This window comes from Hemitrygon akajei, chromosome 7 (assembly GCF_048418815.1).
Source record: "Hemitrygon akajei chromosome 7, sHemAka1.3, whole genome shotgun sequence".
Taxonomy (NCBI): domain Eukaryota; kingdom Metazoa; phylum Chordata; class Chondrichthyes; order Myliobatiformes; family Dasyatidae; genus Hemitrygon; species Hemitrygon akajei.
The window spans coordinates 166,719,266-166,738,629 of NC_133130.1; the positions used below are offsets into that span (position 1 = coordinate 166,719,266).

At 43.1% G+C, this 19,364-nt stretch overlaps 1 protein-coding gene across 3 annotated transcripts in view; it reads right to left on the minus strand.

Moving 5' to 3' along the window:
- The window catches only part of pdcl (phosducin-like), a 40,822-nt gene extending 29,521 nt beyond the window's left edge, over positions 1-11,301 (minus strand). Inside the window, exons 1-2 of one of the 3 annotated variants that reach the window (XM_073052524.1) lie at positions 10,947-11,197; positions 837-962 (exon numbers count right to left, since the gene is read on the minus strand). The gene's annotated coding sequence lies outside the window, so the exon portion shown is untranslated. The other 2 variants (XM_073052523.1, XM_073052522.1) reach the window with 2 other exon arrangements.
- Between the last annotated feature and the right edge of the window lie 8,063 nt (positions 11,302-19,364).

Sequence of the window (19,364 nt, forward strand, 5' to 3'; positions counted from 1 at the left end):
GACTGTACTTTATATTATTTTCCTTCGGCTTTTCTTGTGGGCGATTGACGGGTGGGCGATCAGTTAATTTTTTGTGCGTGGGGTGGTTGGGGAGTTGGTGCTACCGTCACTGTTCTTTTCTGTGAGGGTGTCAGGGATTGTTACGTGTAGGGAGTTGGTGATAGTTTTTCTGGCTATTTTTTGCTGGGGGAGGGGGAGTTGATGTCTTTTCTTTCCATAGTTTATGCATACCCATAGTTTTTCTGTATTTATTGGCTATCTGGAGTAGACAAATATCAGTTTTATGGTACATGCGTACTTTGACAATAAAATGAACCTTTGATCTATCATTTGAACTGCCTAATCCCATCGACCTGCACCCAGACCAAACCCCACCATTCATGTACCTAACCAAACTTCTACTTCTCTTAAATGTTGAACTAATTGTAATCACCAGCTTCTTGTTCCTGCTCACCCCCTTGTTAATAATGTTGTTATTATTTATATTTACAGCACCTATAAAAAAATTCAACTCCCACCCCCTTGAAAGCTTGCATGTTTTACAACATTGAATCAAAATTTATTTAGTCTGGTTTTTTTGACATTGATCAACAGAAAAAGACTTTCATGTCTAAGTGAAAATATGTCTACAAAGTGATCTAAATTAATCACAAGTATAAAACAGAAAATGATTGATGGCATAAGTATGCAGTATGCACCCCCCCCCCCCCCCCGTTAATATGACACACCAAATCATCACTGGTGCAGCCAATTGGTTTTGGAAGTCATATAATTAGTTAAATGGAGATCACCTGTGTGAAGTCAAGGTGTTTCATACAATTGCAGTAAAAATACACCTGTATCTGGAAGGTCCAAGCTGGACTGGCTGGAAGGCTTGAGGTTGAGGAGTGGTGGTTGGTGGCACTGGCTGTGAATGGTGTGGGGATGTTGGGAAATAGTGGAAGTTCAGGTCACGGGAAGATCTGGAAAAGGAACCGGAAATGGAGGGGTCAGACGCGGGCAGGTTGGTGGAAGCAGGTTAGAATGAAATTGAATCTAGATCTGGAAAATGGAAAACAGAAGCATAATATTGGAATGATTTCAAGCAATTGAGAGGAAAGGCAAGATAGTTTGTAAAAAAAAAGGAAAGAAGACTTCAATTCAAATTGCAGGAACAGCCACCCTCTATCAATCCCACTAGAGTTAAAAATTGGCCTTAGAGAATATAGATTGTGCTCATACTTTAAGAGCAGGAAAGGTGTTAATCGTTTGTAAGGATAAAAAGCAGTATGAGAAGGCATTATTTGGCAAAATGATAGTATCTATGTTGCCCAATGAAAATAGAGATGTTAGGGGTGTCCCTGTGGAAATTTCAATAGTGGAGGTTAAATCTCATTTATGGGGAGGCAAGATTAAGGAGGTAAAGAGATTGCAAGTAGTCAGAAATGGGGAAAGGATAGATATTTCATCTGTATTAATATGTTTTGATGAAGTGAAGCTCCCTGATAAAGTTTGGGATATGTTAGTTATAATGTACAAGCTTATATCCTCCCCCCCCCCCCCCCCCCCACTTAGATGTTACAAATGTCAAAGGTTTGGGTATATTGTGGCAGTAAGTCATGGGAAACTAAAATGTAGTAAGAGTGGTGGGGAACATAAGTATGAAGATTGTGAAGGCATGAAGTTTAATTGTTGTAACTGTGGAGAACATAGTGCAGCTTAGAGGATGTGAGGTGCTTAAGGCAGCTGAAGTTCAACACGATAAAGTACAGTTGGGGGTGTCTTATGCAGAGTCAATGCAAAATGTTAAACCAAACATTGATAAAGTATTACCAATCAGAGAACAGAATGTGAAGTCAGAGGCTATATGTCAGCATCATGCTTCTCTTACTCTTAAAGAACTTTACTAGTTGATAAAAAGAAGTTTGTGATGTTCATGTGGTGAATTGTACTGCTCAAACATCTAGTCATACTGAAAAAATTAAAATTATTGTGCAAGCTGCTGAAAAGCATCTGGGTATAACAGATGTTATGTGGGAAGCTGTAAATGAAGCTCTGATGGGTGGAGTATCTGTAGTTCAGTCTGCTTGTGAAGCCTGATTTTTGATAGTCAAGACTTTAAGAAGTTTATTTCTGATTTATCAAATCCACCTAATATTACATGTATTCAGGAAACCTGGTTGTTACCACATTTAAGTATTTCCTTGCAGGATTATATTCTAATTAGGCTTGAAGAATTAGTTAGTAGATGGGGTGGTGTTGCAAGTTTTAAAAGGAAAGGGACAGGACATAAAAGTTGTGTGTATAAGGCACTTGCAGCAGAAGTATTTGAATCAACACGTAGGGTCATTAAAGTGCAAAATTTTTATAACCCTTGTGGAAACATTTCAATTGATTTGTTGGAAAGCATATGAGGCTCTAAAATCCCCATATGGTGTGGAGATTTTAACGCAAATAGTTCATGGTGGGTTGTTCGCAAAATGATGGTAATGGTTTGATTAGACAAGAATTTTTAGATATTTCACACCTTGTGTGTCTTAATGATAAGAGGGGCATGAGATTCAATGTTCATTAATAGTTTTGTAACTGATACAGACTTTAGTTTCAAACATTCAGGCTGGAGTGAGTGAGTGGGATGTCATGGGAGATGAAACATTGGGGTGTGATCATTTTCCTATATTTATAAGCTTGGGTGTGAATTTATATAGGGGATAGAAGGCTAGTTTTAGGTGGTGGAATTTTGGTAAAGCAAATTGGGAGAAGTTTAAGGGCTTATTTGATGAACGTCTGCCAAGGCTAAATGTTGAGGATGATGTGGGTTTGTGCAATGAAAGGTTATGTCACATTATTCATCAAACTGGTGGAAGTGATTCCTATTAAAAAGGGCATTAATAGGAGAAAAGCTGTACCATGGTGGACTGAAGAATGTGCAGAGGCAATTAGGGAGAGAAACAAGACATTTAGGAAAGTTAAGAAGCCCGCTGAGTTCCTCCAGCATTTTGTGTGTGTTGCTTGGATTTCCAGCATGTGCAGATTTTCTCTTGTTTGTGAAAGGGAATCCTGGCAATTTTCTTCATTAGTTTTTGTTCTTTAAGAGTTGTCCCAATTAACCGGCATCAACTGTACATGTACTGAAAAGAAATATTATTGGATGTGTTTGAACTGAGCGTTGTTGTCACTACATTGCAAATGTAAAGGAGAAAAAGATGTCTAGGAGCAGTAGAGGGAATCACAGCTTTCCAGTTTTTACCCGAATGTTTCTCCACTTTGTATTAAATGCAATTCTGCTGATGCCTCTTTAATTCATATGTTTTGGTTTTGCCCTACAATTGAAAAGTTTTGGTGGGAAGTATTTCATACCTTCTCTCAACTTTTTAGGGTCCAATTTGACCCAAATCCCCTTACTGCCTTGTTTGGTATTATTGCAAATGAAGACATAACTTTAAATACTCCTGACCTACAGGTTTTAGTTTTTACCTCTCTTTTAGCAAGAAGAGCAATTTTGCTTAAATGGAAGGAGTCTACCCCTCCTACACATCTTCAATGGCTACGTGATATTATGTCTTATTTAAATTTAGAAAAGATCTGCTGCTCAGTCTTAAATTCGAAACAATCTTTTTATGATATTTGGGGACCTTTCCTAAATTACTTTTCCAATTTTTAAAGTTTAACAGTGCACAGACTTTTATGTATATTTTTATCTTCTCTTCTTAAGTGAATGTTTTTTTTTCTAATTATCCATTGTCATCCATCAGCTTTTTTCTTTGGTAGTTGGTAGGGGGTTGACTTTTTTTTGTATAAAAATTTCTTTTATGATGTACGACTTATCTTTAAATTTTTGATTACAGAGTGGTATACCTTTATGTGTTATGCTATAACATTTTGATCAATTTTATTACAACATATGTACACAAGTTATGTTGAGATGTATCTATGTGTTGCACTCTGTAAATCTTGTTTTTTTTTTCTTCTGAATAAAAATATTGTAAAAGGAAAAGGAGTTGTCCCAATTAACTGGCATCAACAGTACATGTACTGAAAAGCAATATTACTGGATGTGTTTGAACTGAGCGTTGTTGTCACTACATTGCAAATGTAAAGGAGAAAAAGCTGTCTAGGAGCAGTAGAGGGAATCACAGCTTTATCAATGACATTTAATGTGTACTCGAAATCACGTACGAACTTCCCTTTAAAAGGAAACCAGATAAGAGAATTAAGCAACACACACATACACACAATGCTGGAGAAACTCAGCAGGGCAGGCATAATCTATGGAGAGGAATAAACATTCTACATTTTAGGCCCAAACCCTTCAGGTCAAGAAATTAAGAAGGGGAATTACTTTGGAGGCTTTTAAAAAAAGGTGTTAACAGAAGATCCATTCAGAATAAAAGTTACATCCAACACCACCAGGTTCAGGAACAGTTATTATCTCTCAATCATCAGGCTCTTGAACCAGAGGGGATAATTTCACTCAACTTCACTCACCCCAACATTAAACTGCTCCCACTTTCAAGGACTCTTCATCTCGTTCTCTATAGTTATCGGTTATTTATTCTTTTTGTATTTGCACAGCTTGCTGTCTTATGCACACTGGTTGTCTTGTGTGTAGTCTTTCATAGATTCTATTGTGCTTCTTTGTATTTACTATGAATGCCCGCAAGAAAACAAATCTTGAGCTTGCACATGGTGACATATACAGTACATACTTAGATAATAAACTTACTTTGATATCTCGTTGTTCCTTCTACTTTTCTCATGCAATGCAATGATATGCAGAAGCCTGAACAGTAGCCACCCAGGGAATAACTTGCAAAATAAAGTTGTTTCCTTGTGCCACATCCAAGCAAACATCCCAGATTCCACAGGGACACTTACCTACTCACTCACTCCAACGGAGCATACTTGTTTGCACCACAACCTATTGCTGTCTGGGCTCAGGAGGGTTCCTTTAACTTATTCATCCTAATTAAGTTTGGCACCACTGGTAAGGTCAGGATTTGATAGTCCATCAGCTGGTGTTCACAATAAGCAGGAGAAATCCAGTCCAAAAAGCAAAACAAAACTAAAAAGATGCAGTCATCTGCCTGCACTGCACTTTCTCACACTGCAACACTAGATTGGTATTGGTATTGTTGGAGTTGTATGGGGTGTCCAGGGGAGGGGGGGGTAGCACCTCTGGTGAAGGGGCTTGTCATGTCCATTTTGGAACAGCTTGCTCACCTTTGGATACTCAGCTCTCACCTGTGGCTCCAAGTAGCTGTTTGCACGCAACTGTGGCCACACCCCAGTACATTGTTTCAGTAGGCAGGTTAAACTAAGTGAAGATGGACGACAGGTTTCATATTCCAATGAGATAGGGGCACGTTCCAGTGTGCAAAATCAGCACCGGCACACTGGGCAGTGAGATCCAACTGCCATGAAGAAGCTTTTGCAAAGTTTCACGGAGAACAAAGGGCATGACAAGCCCCTTGATGAAGTCATGGTCATCCACTGCAACCCAAGTTGTGATGACTCATCCTACTGGTTCTAGACTTCCGAGATCAAGAGCATGGAATGGTCCCAGTACAATGGTTTTTTCACTTTAAAGAATCTCCCAGAGAAGTGTCCTGTCATTGTTGGATACGATGGACACCCAACATATTGGTACTGATTTACTATTGTCACATGTACAAAGATACAGTGAAAAGATTGTCTTACAGAACAATTCATTACACAGTGCATTGAGTACACAAGGTAGAAGATGAAGTGCAAGATCATAAAGATTGTGAGGCCAAGGGTCTATCTGATAGTACAAGAGTCTGATAACTGTTGGATTAAAGCTGTCTTTGAGCCTGGCGGTACATGCATTCAGGCTTCTGTATCTTCTGCCCAATGGGGGGGGGGGGGGGAGGAAGAGAAACCAGAGTGGGTGGGGTCTGTAATTATGCTGGCTGTTTTCCTGAGGCAGTGAGAAAGTGTAGGGAGAGTCCATGGAGAGGAGGCTGCTTTCCATGTTGTGCTGATTTGTGTTCACAACTCTCTGCAATTTTTTGCATTTAGGTGTACAACATATTCTACATCAAACACGAGGAAATCTGCAGATGCCGGAAATTCAAGCAACACACACAAAATGCTGGTGGAACACAGCAGGCCAGGCAGCATCTATAGGGAGAAGCACTGTCGACGTTTCGGGCCGAGACCCTTTGTCAGGACTAACTGAAAGGTGGTAAGAGATTTGAAAGTAGGAGGGGGAGGGGAAAATGCAAAATGATAGGAAAAGACCGGAGGGGGTGGGGTGAAGCTGAGAGCCTGAAAGGTGATTGGCAAAAGGTATACAGAACTGGAGAAGGGAAAGGATCATGGGACGGGAGGCCTAGGGAGAAAGAAAGGGGGAGGGGAACATCAGAGGGAGATGGAGAACAGGCAGTGATGGGCAGAGAGAGAAAGAAAAAAGATAGATAGATAGATAGATAGATACTTTATTCATCCCCATGGGGAAATTCAACTTTTTTCCAATGTCCCATACACTTGTTGTAGCAAAACTAATTACATACAATACTTAACTCAGTAAAAAATATGATATGCATCTAAATCACTATCTCAAAAAGCATTAATAATAGCTTTTAAAAAGTTCTTAAGTCCTGGCAGTAGAATTGTAAAGCCTAATGGCATTGGGGAGTATTGACCTCTTCATCCTGTCTGAGGAGCATTGCATCGATAGTAACCTGTCGCTGAAACTGCTTCTCTGTCTCTGGATGGTGCTATGTAGAGGATGTTCAGAGTTATCCATAATTGACCGTAGCCTGCTCAGCTACCGATGTTAAACCCTCCAGTACTTTGCCCACGACAGAGCCCGCCTTCCTTACCAGCTTATTAAGACGTGAGGCGTCCCTCTTCTTAATGCTTCCTCCCCAACACGCCACCACAAAGAAGAGGGCGCTCTCCACAACTGACCTATAGAACATCTTCAGCATCTCACTACAGACATTGAATGACGCCAACCTTCTTAGGAAGTACAGTCGACTCTGTGCCTTCCTGCACAAGGCATCTGTGTTGGCAGTCCACACACTGGAGGGGGAAAATAAACTAAATATATCAGGGATGGGGTAAGAAGGGGAGGAGGGGCATTAACAGAAGTTAGAGAAGTCAATGTTCATGCCATCAGGTTGGAGGCTACCCAGCCGGTATAGAAGGTGTTGTTCCTCCAACCTGAGTGTGGCTTCATCTTGACAGTAGAGGAGGCCATGGATAGACATATCAGAATGGGAATGGGACGTGGAATTAAAATGTGTGGCCACTGGGAGATCCTGCTTTCTCTGGCGGACAGAGCGTAGGTGTTCAGCGAAATGGTCTCCCAGTCTGCGTCGGGTCTCACCAATATATAAAAGGCCACACTGGGAGCACTGGACGCAGTATACCACACCAGCCGACTCACAGGTGAAGTGTCGCCTCACCTGGAAGGACTGTCTGGGGCCCTGAATGGTGGTGAGGGAGGAAGTGTAAGGGCAGGTGTAGCACTTGTTCCACTTACAAGGATAAGTGCCAGGAGGGCGATTGGTGGGAAGGGATGGGGGGACAAATGGATAAGGGAGTTGCGTAGGGAGCAATCCCTGCGGAAAGCAGAACGTGAGGGAGAGGGAAAGATTTGCTTGGTAGTGGGATCCCGTTGGAGGTGGGGGAAGTTATGGAGAATTATATGTTGGACCCGGAGGCTGGTAGGTCCAACATATGGTGTAGAATATGGTGAACATATTCTACATTCTGTTATTTTCCTTCTGTTTGGCTAACATGTAAGCAAAACCTTTTACATGTGATAATAAAAACCTATTACCTGAAACAGAAAATGATGCTGAAATTCAGCAACTCAGGAGAATCTGATACAGGATGCAGGGTTATTGACCAATATCATAGTCATAGAATGCTACAGCAGTGAAACAGACCCCTTGGCCCATCTAGTATGTACCAAGTCATTAATCTGCTACGTTCCATTGACCTGCAGTCAGACCATTGCCCTCCATACCCTTCCCATCCATGTACCTTTCCAAATTTCTCTCAAAGAATGAAATCAAACATACATCCACTTCTGCCGGCAGTTAATTCCACACTCTCACCTCCCTCTGAATGAAGAGGTTTTCCCTCATGTTCCCTTAAGTAAGTCCTAACCTATTCAACCTTTCCCTATAACTCAGGCTCTCATGTCCTGGCAACATCCTTGTCAATTTTCTCTGCGCTCTTTCAATCTTATTTACATCTTTCCCATAGGTAGGTGACCAAAACTGCACACAATACTCCAAATTAGGCCTCTCCAACATTTTACATAATTTCAATAAAACATCTTTATACTCAATACATTAAGTTATGAAGACCAATGTTTCAAAAGCTTTCTTTATGACCCTATCTACCTGTGATGCCACTTTCACAAGGAATTATGGATCTGAATTCCTAGATTTCTGTTCTACCACACTCCTCAGGTGCCCTACTGCTCACTGTGTAAGATCTACCCTGGCTGGTCCTCCCAAAGTGCAACAGCTCACACTTGTCTGCATTAAATTCCATCTGCCATTTTACCAGCTGGTCCAGATCCCACTGCAAGCTTCAACAGTCTTCCTTGCTGTCCACTACACCATCAATCTTGGTGTCATCCACAAATTTGCTGATTCAGATTAACACACTAACACCCAAATCATTGATATAGATGACAAACAACAATGGACTCAGCACCAATCCTTGCGGCACTCCACTAATCACAGGCCTCCAGTCAGAAGCAACCCTCTACCACCACTCTCTGGCTTCTCCCACAAAGCCAATGTCTAATCCAATTTACTCTCTCATCTTGAATGCCGAGCGACTGAACCTTTCTGACCAGGCCCCTATGGGAACTTGTTAAAGGACTTGCTGAGTTCCATGTAGACAACATCCACTGCCTTGCCTTTATCAACTTTACTGGAAACTCACTCAAAAAATTCTTAAGATTGGTTAGACATGACTTACCATGCACAAAGCCATGTTGACTATCCTTAATCAGCACCTATCTATCCAAATATATATCCAATCCCTTAGAATACCTTCCAATAACTTTCCCACTTCAGATGTCAGGCTCACCACCCTATAATTTTCTGGCTTATTCTTAGAGCATTTCTTCAACAATGGAATAACATTAGCTATCCTCCAAACTGTTGGCACCCCACCCGGAGCTAAGAATGTTTTAAATATCTCTGCTAGGGCCTTTGCAATTTCTGCACTAGTCTCCCACAGAGTCAAAGGGAACATACTGAGAAGCTGTGGGGATTTATCCACCCTAATTTGCCTCAAACACCTCCTCCTCTGTACTCTAAAAAGGATCCATGACCTCATTACTGCATTGCCTCACGTATTTAGATTGTGTCTGTCTCCTGTGTAAGATCTCCCTCGTCACTTTCAGCTCCACGTATAGATCTTTCAGATGATTAATTTTGGTCCTTGCTGTTCTTTTGCTCTTAATACAGTCTACCCGTGAAGCTGTTAGGATTCTCCTTCATCTAGAGAACCACCTCATGTCTTCAAGTTTAAGTGTAACTGTCATTCAAGCATACACATGTAAACAGCTAAATGAAACATACGGGCACATTCCACAGAAGCTGCCCAATCCTACAGGAAGGCAACATTCATTATCAAAGATCCCCACCATCTGAGCCACCTTCTCGAAGCTGTCATCAGGCAGGAGATACAGAAATCTGAAGCCCCACGTTATTAGGTTTTAGTGGAGAGCATTCTGACTGGTTTGCATCATGGAAGCTCCAATGCACAGGCCCACAAGAGGCTGCAGAGAGTTGCAGACTAGCCAGCTCTGTCACAGGCACAACCCTCTTGACCATCCAGGCGATATCCCATCATTAAAGACCATCATCTGTGACGTTCCTCTTCTTCAGGAAGGAATTACAGGAGCCTGACGATCCACACTCAACACCTCAAAGAAGCAACTTCTTCCCCTCCACCATCTGAATCAGATTTAATGTCACTGGCATACGTCGTGAAATTTCAAAGTAAAGTTATCATCAAAGTATATACAAAAGATAACAAGCTGTGCAAATAAAAAAGAAAATAACAATAATAAATAAGCAATAAGTATCAAGAACATAAGATGAGGAGTCCTTGAAGGTGACTACATATGCGGTAGGAACAGTTCAGTGTTGGGTTAAGTGCAGTTATCCCCTCTGGTACAAGAGTCTGATGGTTGAGGGGTAAATACTGCTCCTGATCCTGGCTGCTGTAGATTCCTCGTGATTGCAGAGATACTGATGATCTGGGTAGTGAGGTCCCTGATGATGGATGCTTGTTTCCTGAAAGAGCACACCATATAGATGTGCTCAATGATAGGGAGGGCTTTACTGGTACAGACTGGGCCATATCCACTACTTTTTATAGGATCTTCCGTTCAAGGGTAATGGTGTTTCCACACCAGATCGTGATGCAACCGGTCAATAAATTCTCCAATACGCATCTACAGAAGATGCTGATTCTAACAGATTTCCAAATGGTCCACATACATTATGTCTTCATTTTTGAACTCTTAGTTTTGTAATTTATGGTAATTTTATGCAAAACAACAAATTTCGCATAGTGCAACAGTGATTCTGAAGTCTAATCACTACAGTTCAGCAACACTATGATCACTTCGTACTGCTTTTTTTAAAATTCTGACTGATCTTCCATGTAAAAAAAATGTTCATATTTTCTTATGAATGGTTTTCATATTGTGCTACGTGCCTGTGAGTAAGTTGTTTATTGCACTTGTGCACCTGACAATAAAGAGTCACTCTGTACTTGTGCATTTGACAACAAACTCGCTCAGTGCTCACAGAACCGCCAATAATTCAACATACACAAAACGCTAAAGGAACTCAGGTCAGGTAGCACCTATGGAACGTTTCAGGCCGAGACCAGGGTGCGTGAGTGCTGTCCAAGACTTACAAACATCTGCACAGTCTAAGTCTGCCAGTTCTTACCCCTTTCCAAAAGGCTGGCCCTCGTAGACCACGGTTAGTGGGATCGCACTGTGCAACAGCTGCTAGCTCCTTACGGGGACCACTCACTCGGGCCGGGCCTCTAACCCAGCTCAAACCGACGGCCTCCCAACCCGTGCCTCGGCTTCTCCAAGTCGCAGGCACCGCCCGACGGTATCCCTAGGCCTACCCCGCACACAGGGGGCAAAGAGCAACAAACTAAAGCCGGAAGAGCCCACCTCCCTCCCGGGCCCCGCTTACCGCCGCCGCCCGCGCCGTCAACCGCCCATGATGACGTCACCCGACAGGCGTCCCCCTGCGACCAATCATACGACGCGCGTAAGAGACCCGCCTTACATTCTAACCAATTGGCGCCATAGTAAGGGGACGGGATTCTGACGTCGGCTCCCAGGATGAGTGGAAGGTCTCGATGGGACGGGCCTCGACGTCACGGAAACCCAGGTGAGTGGCAGATGGTGAGGGGCGGGGCTCCAGGCTGTAACAGACAGGATGGGTAATTAATTACACGAGCAAACACGAGGAAATCCGCAGATGCTGGAAATTCAAACAACAACACACACAAAATGCTGGTGGGACACAGCAGGCCAGGCAGCATCTATAGGGAGAAGCACTGTCCTGACGAAGGGTCTCGGCCCAAAAAGTCGACAGCGCTTCTCCCTATGGATGCTGCCTGGCCTACTGTGTTCCACCAGCATTTTGTGTGTGTTGTTGGGTAATTACACTGGGAGTTTGGGTGAAGTTACTAAGGTTTGAGAATTCCCAATGTCTTGAGCTTGTTTTCAATAAACATAACAAAAAAAGATTACGAGTAGGGCATTTGGAACTTCTGCTGCTCAATAATCAGCCGGTTCCCAGAGAATGACCTGGTGAATTTCAATTTACTTTACCGTACCCAATAGGATTCTGTAGTTTGTTCAGTCACAAAAAGAGAATCTACAGATCTGGAATTCCAGCCAACACATATACAATGCTGGGGGAGCTCAGCAGGTCAGGCAGCATCTACGGAAAAGAATAAACAGTCGACGTTTCGGGCCGAGACCTTTCATCAGGACCTGAGTGTGATTGGAGGAACAACACTTTATATTCGTCTGGGCAGCCTCCAACCTAAATGCATGAACATTGATTTCTCAGACTTATAGTAATGTCCCCCTTTCACCCTTCACAATGCCCCGTCCCAATTTCCCTTTCTCTCCTTCTCTCTCTACCTGCCCATCACCTCCCTCTGGCCCTCCTCCCCTTCCCTTTCCTCCACGGCCCTGCTGCAGCCCCTTACCTCTCTCACCAATCGATTTCCCAGCTCTTTACTTCACCCACCCCTCCCCCTACCTTCTTACTCTGACTTCTCATCTTTTTTCTCCAGTCCTGATGAAGGGTCTCAGCCGAAAACGTCAACTGTTTATTCCTTTCTATTCATGCTGCCTGGTCTGCTGAGTTCCCCCAGCTTTGTGTGTGTGTTGCTGCAGCTTGCCCAATCCTGTGTACTAACCTTTCAGAAGAATGAGAGGAGATATCATAAAAGCATATCTAAAATTATGAAAGGGGTGGATAAGAGAGAGGTAGGAAAGTTGTTTGAACTGGTGGATGAAATTAGAACTAGGGAATATAGCCACAAGATTCAGGGGAATAGATTGAGTACAGAGATAAGGAGAAACTGCTTTTCCCAGTGAGTTCCAAATCTGTGGAATTCCTCAGTGGGTGTATTTAAGATGTAGATGTTTGCATAATAGGGAAATTAAGGATTATGGGGAAGCCCTCAGCCAGATCAGCCATGAGTTTATTGAATCCCCTGTCATCCAGGCCATGCTCCCTTTTCTTTACTACCATCAGACAGGAGACTCAAGTCCTACGCCTCTTGTTCTTCTCCACCTCACAGCTCTGCAAATTCTCAGCAATTCGACCACTTTATTAGGTACACCTGCTCGTTAATGCAAATATCTAATCAGCCAATCATATGGCAGCAACTCAATGCATTAAAGCATGCAGACATGGTCAAGAGGTTCAATTGTTATTCAGAACAAATATCAGAATGGGTAAGAGACGTGATCTAACTTACCTCGACTGTGGAGTCATTGTTGGTGCCAGATGGGGTGGTTTCAGGATCTCAGAAACTGCTGATCTCCTGGGAATTGCACACACAACCGCGTGAAACAAAAAAAATCCAATGAGCGGCAGTACTGTGGGCAAAAATGTGAAAGATTGGAAGAGAATGGTCAGATTGTTTCAAGCTGACAGTAACTCAAATAAGCATGCGTTACAACAGCGGTGTGCAGAAATGCAGCTCTGAGCACACTACACGTTGATGTGTATCACGAACACACATCCTGTGGCCACTTTATTAAGCTCCTAGCCAGATCTCCTCTCACTTATTTTCTCATGACGTTGAAAGGTCTCGGCCTGAGACATCGATTGTTTATTCCCCTCCGTAGATGCTGCCTGATCTGCCAAGTTCCTCCAGACTCTTCAAGTTCAAGCTTATTGCCATCTAACTGGACATATATACAACCAAACTACAATGTTTTTCAGGACTACGATAAACCAACAGACAGCACATAGAACAAAGTATTATACTATAAATAAGTTGATAAAATATAATTCAAAATGCACGTATTAAAGCACAGCGCAGGTCAGCAGTAAACAGCTCGGGGTCCTAATGACGAGACCTCGATGGTGACAGGGTATTCATTAGTCCTACAGCCTGAGGGAAGAAGCGGTTACCCAGTCTGGCAGTCCTAGTCCTGATGCCGCTTTACCTTCTTCCTGATGTTAGTGGGTCAGTGATTCTGAATGGGGGTGATACTGTCCCCCACGAGGACTGTTACATGCCTTAAGAAGGCAATAGGGAAAATAGAAGTCATCGGTGGGAGGGAACGTTCAAGTTTCTTGGAGGGGGTGTGGTAACTTGAAGCACAGGACCTGATTGACTGTTAGTAGAGGACGCACTTCCAATAAGAAGGATGAGGTACTGGATCACAGGAAGAACCAGTGAGCATTCATTGTCACAACTCATCTGAAACTCAGCAACCTCACCAATCAAATCGACATTATTGGGGATGCATAGATTAGCAACCAGGCTACCCAGCAGTTCCCCTTGACTCGCGGCACGGGGCGGGTTCGTGCGGTTTAACAGTTGGTAAGTCAAGTACACCCTCTCGACTTTCTCTGCAGATCTACGGAAAACAGGTCGTGCAACGATACTGTGCTGGCTGGAACCAAACAGAGAAATAGAGCCAATCAGTGAACCTGCCAGGGATTCCTGTTGATGTGTTCAGAGTGACCTTGGCTTCATATGTACGATCAACAACCATATTTGGGGATTATGTGACCTTAGCGATTGGGCAGTTGTGCTAACTGGAATAATGTAAAGGTAGCTTGCCGAACACCAGCTCTATCCCGACTAACGTTCAGATTCCAATCTGAATCCTTATCAATGTAATTCTTGCTGTTGTGATCATCTTCATCTTGGCCTCACCGTTCCTGTCTGTGCTGCTACCATCATTCCATCTATGTCAAATTGTACTGCCATCAACATCCAATAGGCATTCCCAGTTTTCATTATTTGTTAATTTAAATTTAGCCCTGTTAATGATGGATAAATACGTATAGAAACATAGAGAAACATAGAAAAGCTACAACACAATACAGGCCCTTCGGCCCACAAAGCTGTGCCAAACATGTCCTTACCTTAGAACTGCCTAGACTTTACCCATAGCCCTCTATTTTTCTAAGCTCCATGTATCCATCCAGGAGTCTCTTAAAAGACCCTATCGTTTCTGCCTCCACCACCGCCGCCAGCAGCCCATTCCACACACTCACCACTCTCAGTGTAAAATCTTACCCCTGACATCTCCTCTGTACCTACTTCCAAGCACTTTAAAACTATGCCCTCTCGTGCTAGTCAAAAGCCTCTGACTATCCACACAATCAATTCCTCTCATCATCTTGTACACCTCTATCAGGTCACCTGTCATCCTCCGTCGCTCCAAGGAGAAAAGGCCAAGTTCACTCAACCTGTTCTCATAAGGCATGCTCCCCAATCCAGGCAACATCCTTGTAAATCTCCTCTGCACCCTTTCTATGGTTTCCACATCCTTCCTGTAGTGAGGCAACCAGAACTGAGCACAGTACTCCAAATGGGGTCTGACCTGGGTCCTATATGGCTGCAATATTACCTCTCGACTCTTAAACTCATCCCACAATTGCTGAAGGCCAATACACCATAAGCCTTCTTAACCACAGAGTCAACCTGTGCAGCTGCTTTGAGTGTCCTATGAACTCAGACCACAAGATCCCTCTGATCCTCCACACTGCCAAGAGTCTTACCATTAATACTATATTCTGCCATCATATTTGACCTACCAAAATGAACCATTTCACACTTAACTGGTTTGAACTCCATCTGCCACTTCTCAAACCAGTTTTGCATTCTATCAATGTCCCGCTGTAACCTCTGACAGCCCTCCACACTATCCACAACACCCCCAACCTTTGTGTCATCAGCAAATTTACTAACCCATCCCTCCAGGTCACTGATAAAAATCACAAAGAGTAGGGGTCCCAGAACAGATCCCTGAGGCACACCACTGGTCACCGGCCTCCATGCAGAATATGACCCGTCTACAACCACTCTTTGCCTTCTGTAGGTAAACCAGTTCTGGACCCACAAAGCAATGTCCCCTTGGATCCCATGCCTCCTTACTTTCTCAATAAGCCTTGCATGGGGTACCTTATCAAATACCTTGCTAAAATCCATATACACTCGATCTATGGCTCTACCTTCATCAATGAATCACATTCTCAAAAAGTTCAATCAGGACGCGATCTCTGTGAGTCTAAAGGCAGTGAAACCCTGAATTCTAATCCGATCTGTTTAACAGAATGAACGTAGCCAGCCAATCTGTGTAACAGAATTAACATTCTAAATATGGAACTGCAGGATGAGAATTTCGATATAATCCAGACAAAAAGAGAAGTGCCCACTTTTATTGGAAATAAATAAGCAAAACATTGGGAGAAGAATGTTCTCACAGTTTCCCTGCATGAAAAGTACGGCACTCCCTTTCACAGATGGGGCTTTGCAAGAGTACTGCCTACATCTGCAGTCACTGAAAAATGATTTTCAGAATCAGTTCAAGGATTTGAACAATCTGGAAATTCCGGGCTGGGTAATTAACCCATTAATTTGCAAGATGGAAGAAAATGAAGTGAGCTTGCAAGAAGAAATTACCAAAATTCAGAACGATAAAGAAGCAAAAATGCTTTTCAAACATGTCGGCTTTTGTGGTATGTGGCTACAATGTCATAAGAAGTTTCCTGGTCTTTGGAAAAGAGCCCAACTGCTCTTCATTGCATTTCCACCCTCCTACCTTGTTGAAAGAGGCTTCAGTGCAGTGAACCACATACTCACAAAAAACACAGAAACCACTTGGACATTGTTTCGAGTGGAAATTTGAGGCTTTTACGGTCCCAACTTGAGCCAGGTATTTCAACTCTTATTAAAAGCCATCAAGCTCAAGGATCACATTGATATTGAAGCTACTGTACAGTGCACAAGCACTGTGTAAGCTCAGTTTAAAGACATAAAAACTTAAAGCAGAATCATTTTTCTCATTTTAGTATTTGGTAGACATGTTTTTTACACTATGGGGCGCTGGAAAATATACGGTGTCTATGAGGGACGTTGGCAAGTATGAAGGTGCTTTAGGGGGGTGTTAGGCTAAAAAAGGCTGGAAAAACTGTAGTAGGTCAAAGAGATTGTGGGACGGGTGGTAGGGATCCTCAACAAAGTTCCTAGTAAATGTCACAAATAGAGGAGGGAGGCCCCAGTGACCCTCTTGGCAGCTTTAACTCTCTGTAGGGCCTTGTGTTTCGATGCTTTGCAGCTTTCTGAGCGGCACAGTGATGCAGCCAGACAGGACACTCTCGATGTGCTCCTGTAGGAAGTTGTTAGAATGGAGACAGGGGGCCTTGCACGCCTCAGTCTCCTCAGAAAGTGTAGACACCGCTGTGCCTTCTTGACCAGTGAGGAGGTGTTCTGGGTCCAGGTTAGATTATCCGTAACGCGCACACAAAGGAACTTTGTGCTCTTCACTCTCTCCGCGACAGAGCCACTTTGTGTGTGCGGCTGTACGTTCTCTCTCCTCCCCTCTTCCATCAGGCAGAAGGTGCAAAAGCCTGAAAGCACTACCATCAGTCTCAAGCACAGCTTCTATCTAACCTTTCTCAGATGACTATATGGTTCTTGATTCAAGCTTGTTTAATGTTATTTCCATTACACAAGTGTAAAGCAGAACAAAATAATTGTTACTCCGGATCTGATGCAACACAAAAGATAAAGAACACAATAAATATAAATATGTAAGCTGGCCTTTATACACACACACACATAAATATTGATTGTATAGTGACACTAGGCTGAACACAGGGTGACTGACAGGAACTAATAAAGTAATAGTTGAGTTAGTGGGTGGAGGTGTTGATCAGCCTCACTGCTTGGGGAAAGTAACTGTTTTTCGAGTCTGGTGGTCCTGGCTTTCCCTAATGCAATAGGGTGAGCTCCTGACATTATAATCTTGCATCTTACTGTTTGCCTGCACTGTACTTCCTTTGTTGCTGTCACACTCTATTCTGCATTGGTATTGCTGTACCTCAGTGCACTGTGTAATGATTTGATCTGAAAAGTGGTTCATGTTAATCAAGTGCATGCGTGTGCTGTTTCTACAGGATATTACAAACTTCAAGCAAGATGATAGTGTTAGTTCTAATTCAATGATGACAGAATTAGTTACACAAAAGTTGCATCCACCCAGCACTGACCATTTACGGAAACACCCACAAAATTCTGCAGGAGCTCAGGTCAGGTAGCACCTATGGAGGGGAATAACATTTGCTGTTTTGGACTGAGACCCTTCATCAGGACCGGAAAGGAAGGCAGAAGGCAGAAGCCAGAGTAAGAAGATGGGGACAAAGGAAAAAGAGTCTGACAAAGGTGAGGTGTCATGCCCGGAACTCAGCAGATCACAGAATCATGTGGATCACAGGAGATGAGTCTGGTGTAAAACTGAAAATGGAGCTGGGCACTGGGTCAGCTTTGTCTATAATTCCAGAGGCTGACTGCAACAGAATGTTTTCTAAGATACCATTAGAGAAGATCTCAGTGATGGTGAAGACCCAAACAGGCGAAAAAGTGTCTCCCAAAGGCAAACAGAAGGTGAATGTGATGTATGGAGGCCAAACACAGAATCTTAGAACTTTATGTGTTGTAAAGTGGAGGGCCAGTACTTTTCGGATGTGAATGGTTGAGAAAAATCCGACTAGATTGGCACACAATAAAAGCTCTCAATGTATCATCAGCAGGCAACTGCAGCCCAAATAGCAGCACTGACCAGAGACTGGCACAGCCGCTTAATGCTAATGAGAAGGTGTTTGAGAAGGGGATTGGTAAACTCAAAAGCATGAAGGCCAGAATTGAACTGGATGAAGGAGCAACACTAAGATTCCATAAAATGCGTCCAGTGCCTTATGCACTACATCCTAAAGTGGATGCTGAACTGCAGAGCTTGGAGGCGTCTGGAATTCTTTCCAAGGCTGAGTGGAGTGACTGGGCCACGCCCATTGTCCCGGTGATCAAGAAAGGGAAGGCCAAAGCTGTTCACATATGTGGGGATTTCAAAGTGAGCATCAACCCAGTACTGCGTACGGTGCAGTATCCCATGCCACACATAGAAGACAGTTTTGCATTGTTGGCAGGTGGGGAGAGGTTTACAAAGATTGATTTGTCATAAGCCTATCCGCAAATGGAGATTGAGGAGTCAAGCAGGAAGTACCTCACAATTTACACTCACAAGGGACTGTTCCAGTATAATCATCTGGTCTTTGGTCTCACATCAATTTGGCAAAGAGCAATGGACCAAGTGCTCCAAGATGTCCCAGGAACACAAAGTTACCTTGATGACATCATTGTGACTGGCAAGAATGATGAAGAACACCTCCAGAACCTTGGTAAAGTGCTTACCAGGCTGAGTGAGTATGGTTTGTGCATAAAGAAAGAGAAATGTGAGTTTTTCAAGAATGAAATCTCATATTGTGGACATGTCATTGACAAGCATGGCTTCCATAAGTCACAAGAGAAGACTGAAGCAGTGCTACAGGCACCCAAAGTGGAAAATAAGTCACAACTCAGGTCATACTTGGGCTTTGTAAACAACTACCAACAGTTTCTCCCAAACATTGCTACAATGCTGCATCCACTGAATGCACCGTTACAGACAGGAGCAAAGTGGGAATGGTCAGAAAGATGTGAACAAGCAATCAAAGAACAAAGGGACTAACAACATCTGATGAACTGCTCACCCATTATGACCCATTTCTGCCCATCAGACTGGTGTGTGGTGTGTCCCCCTT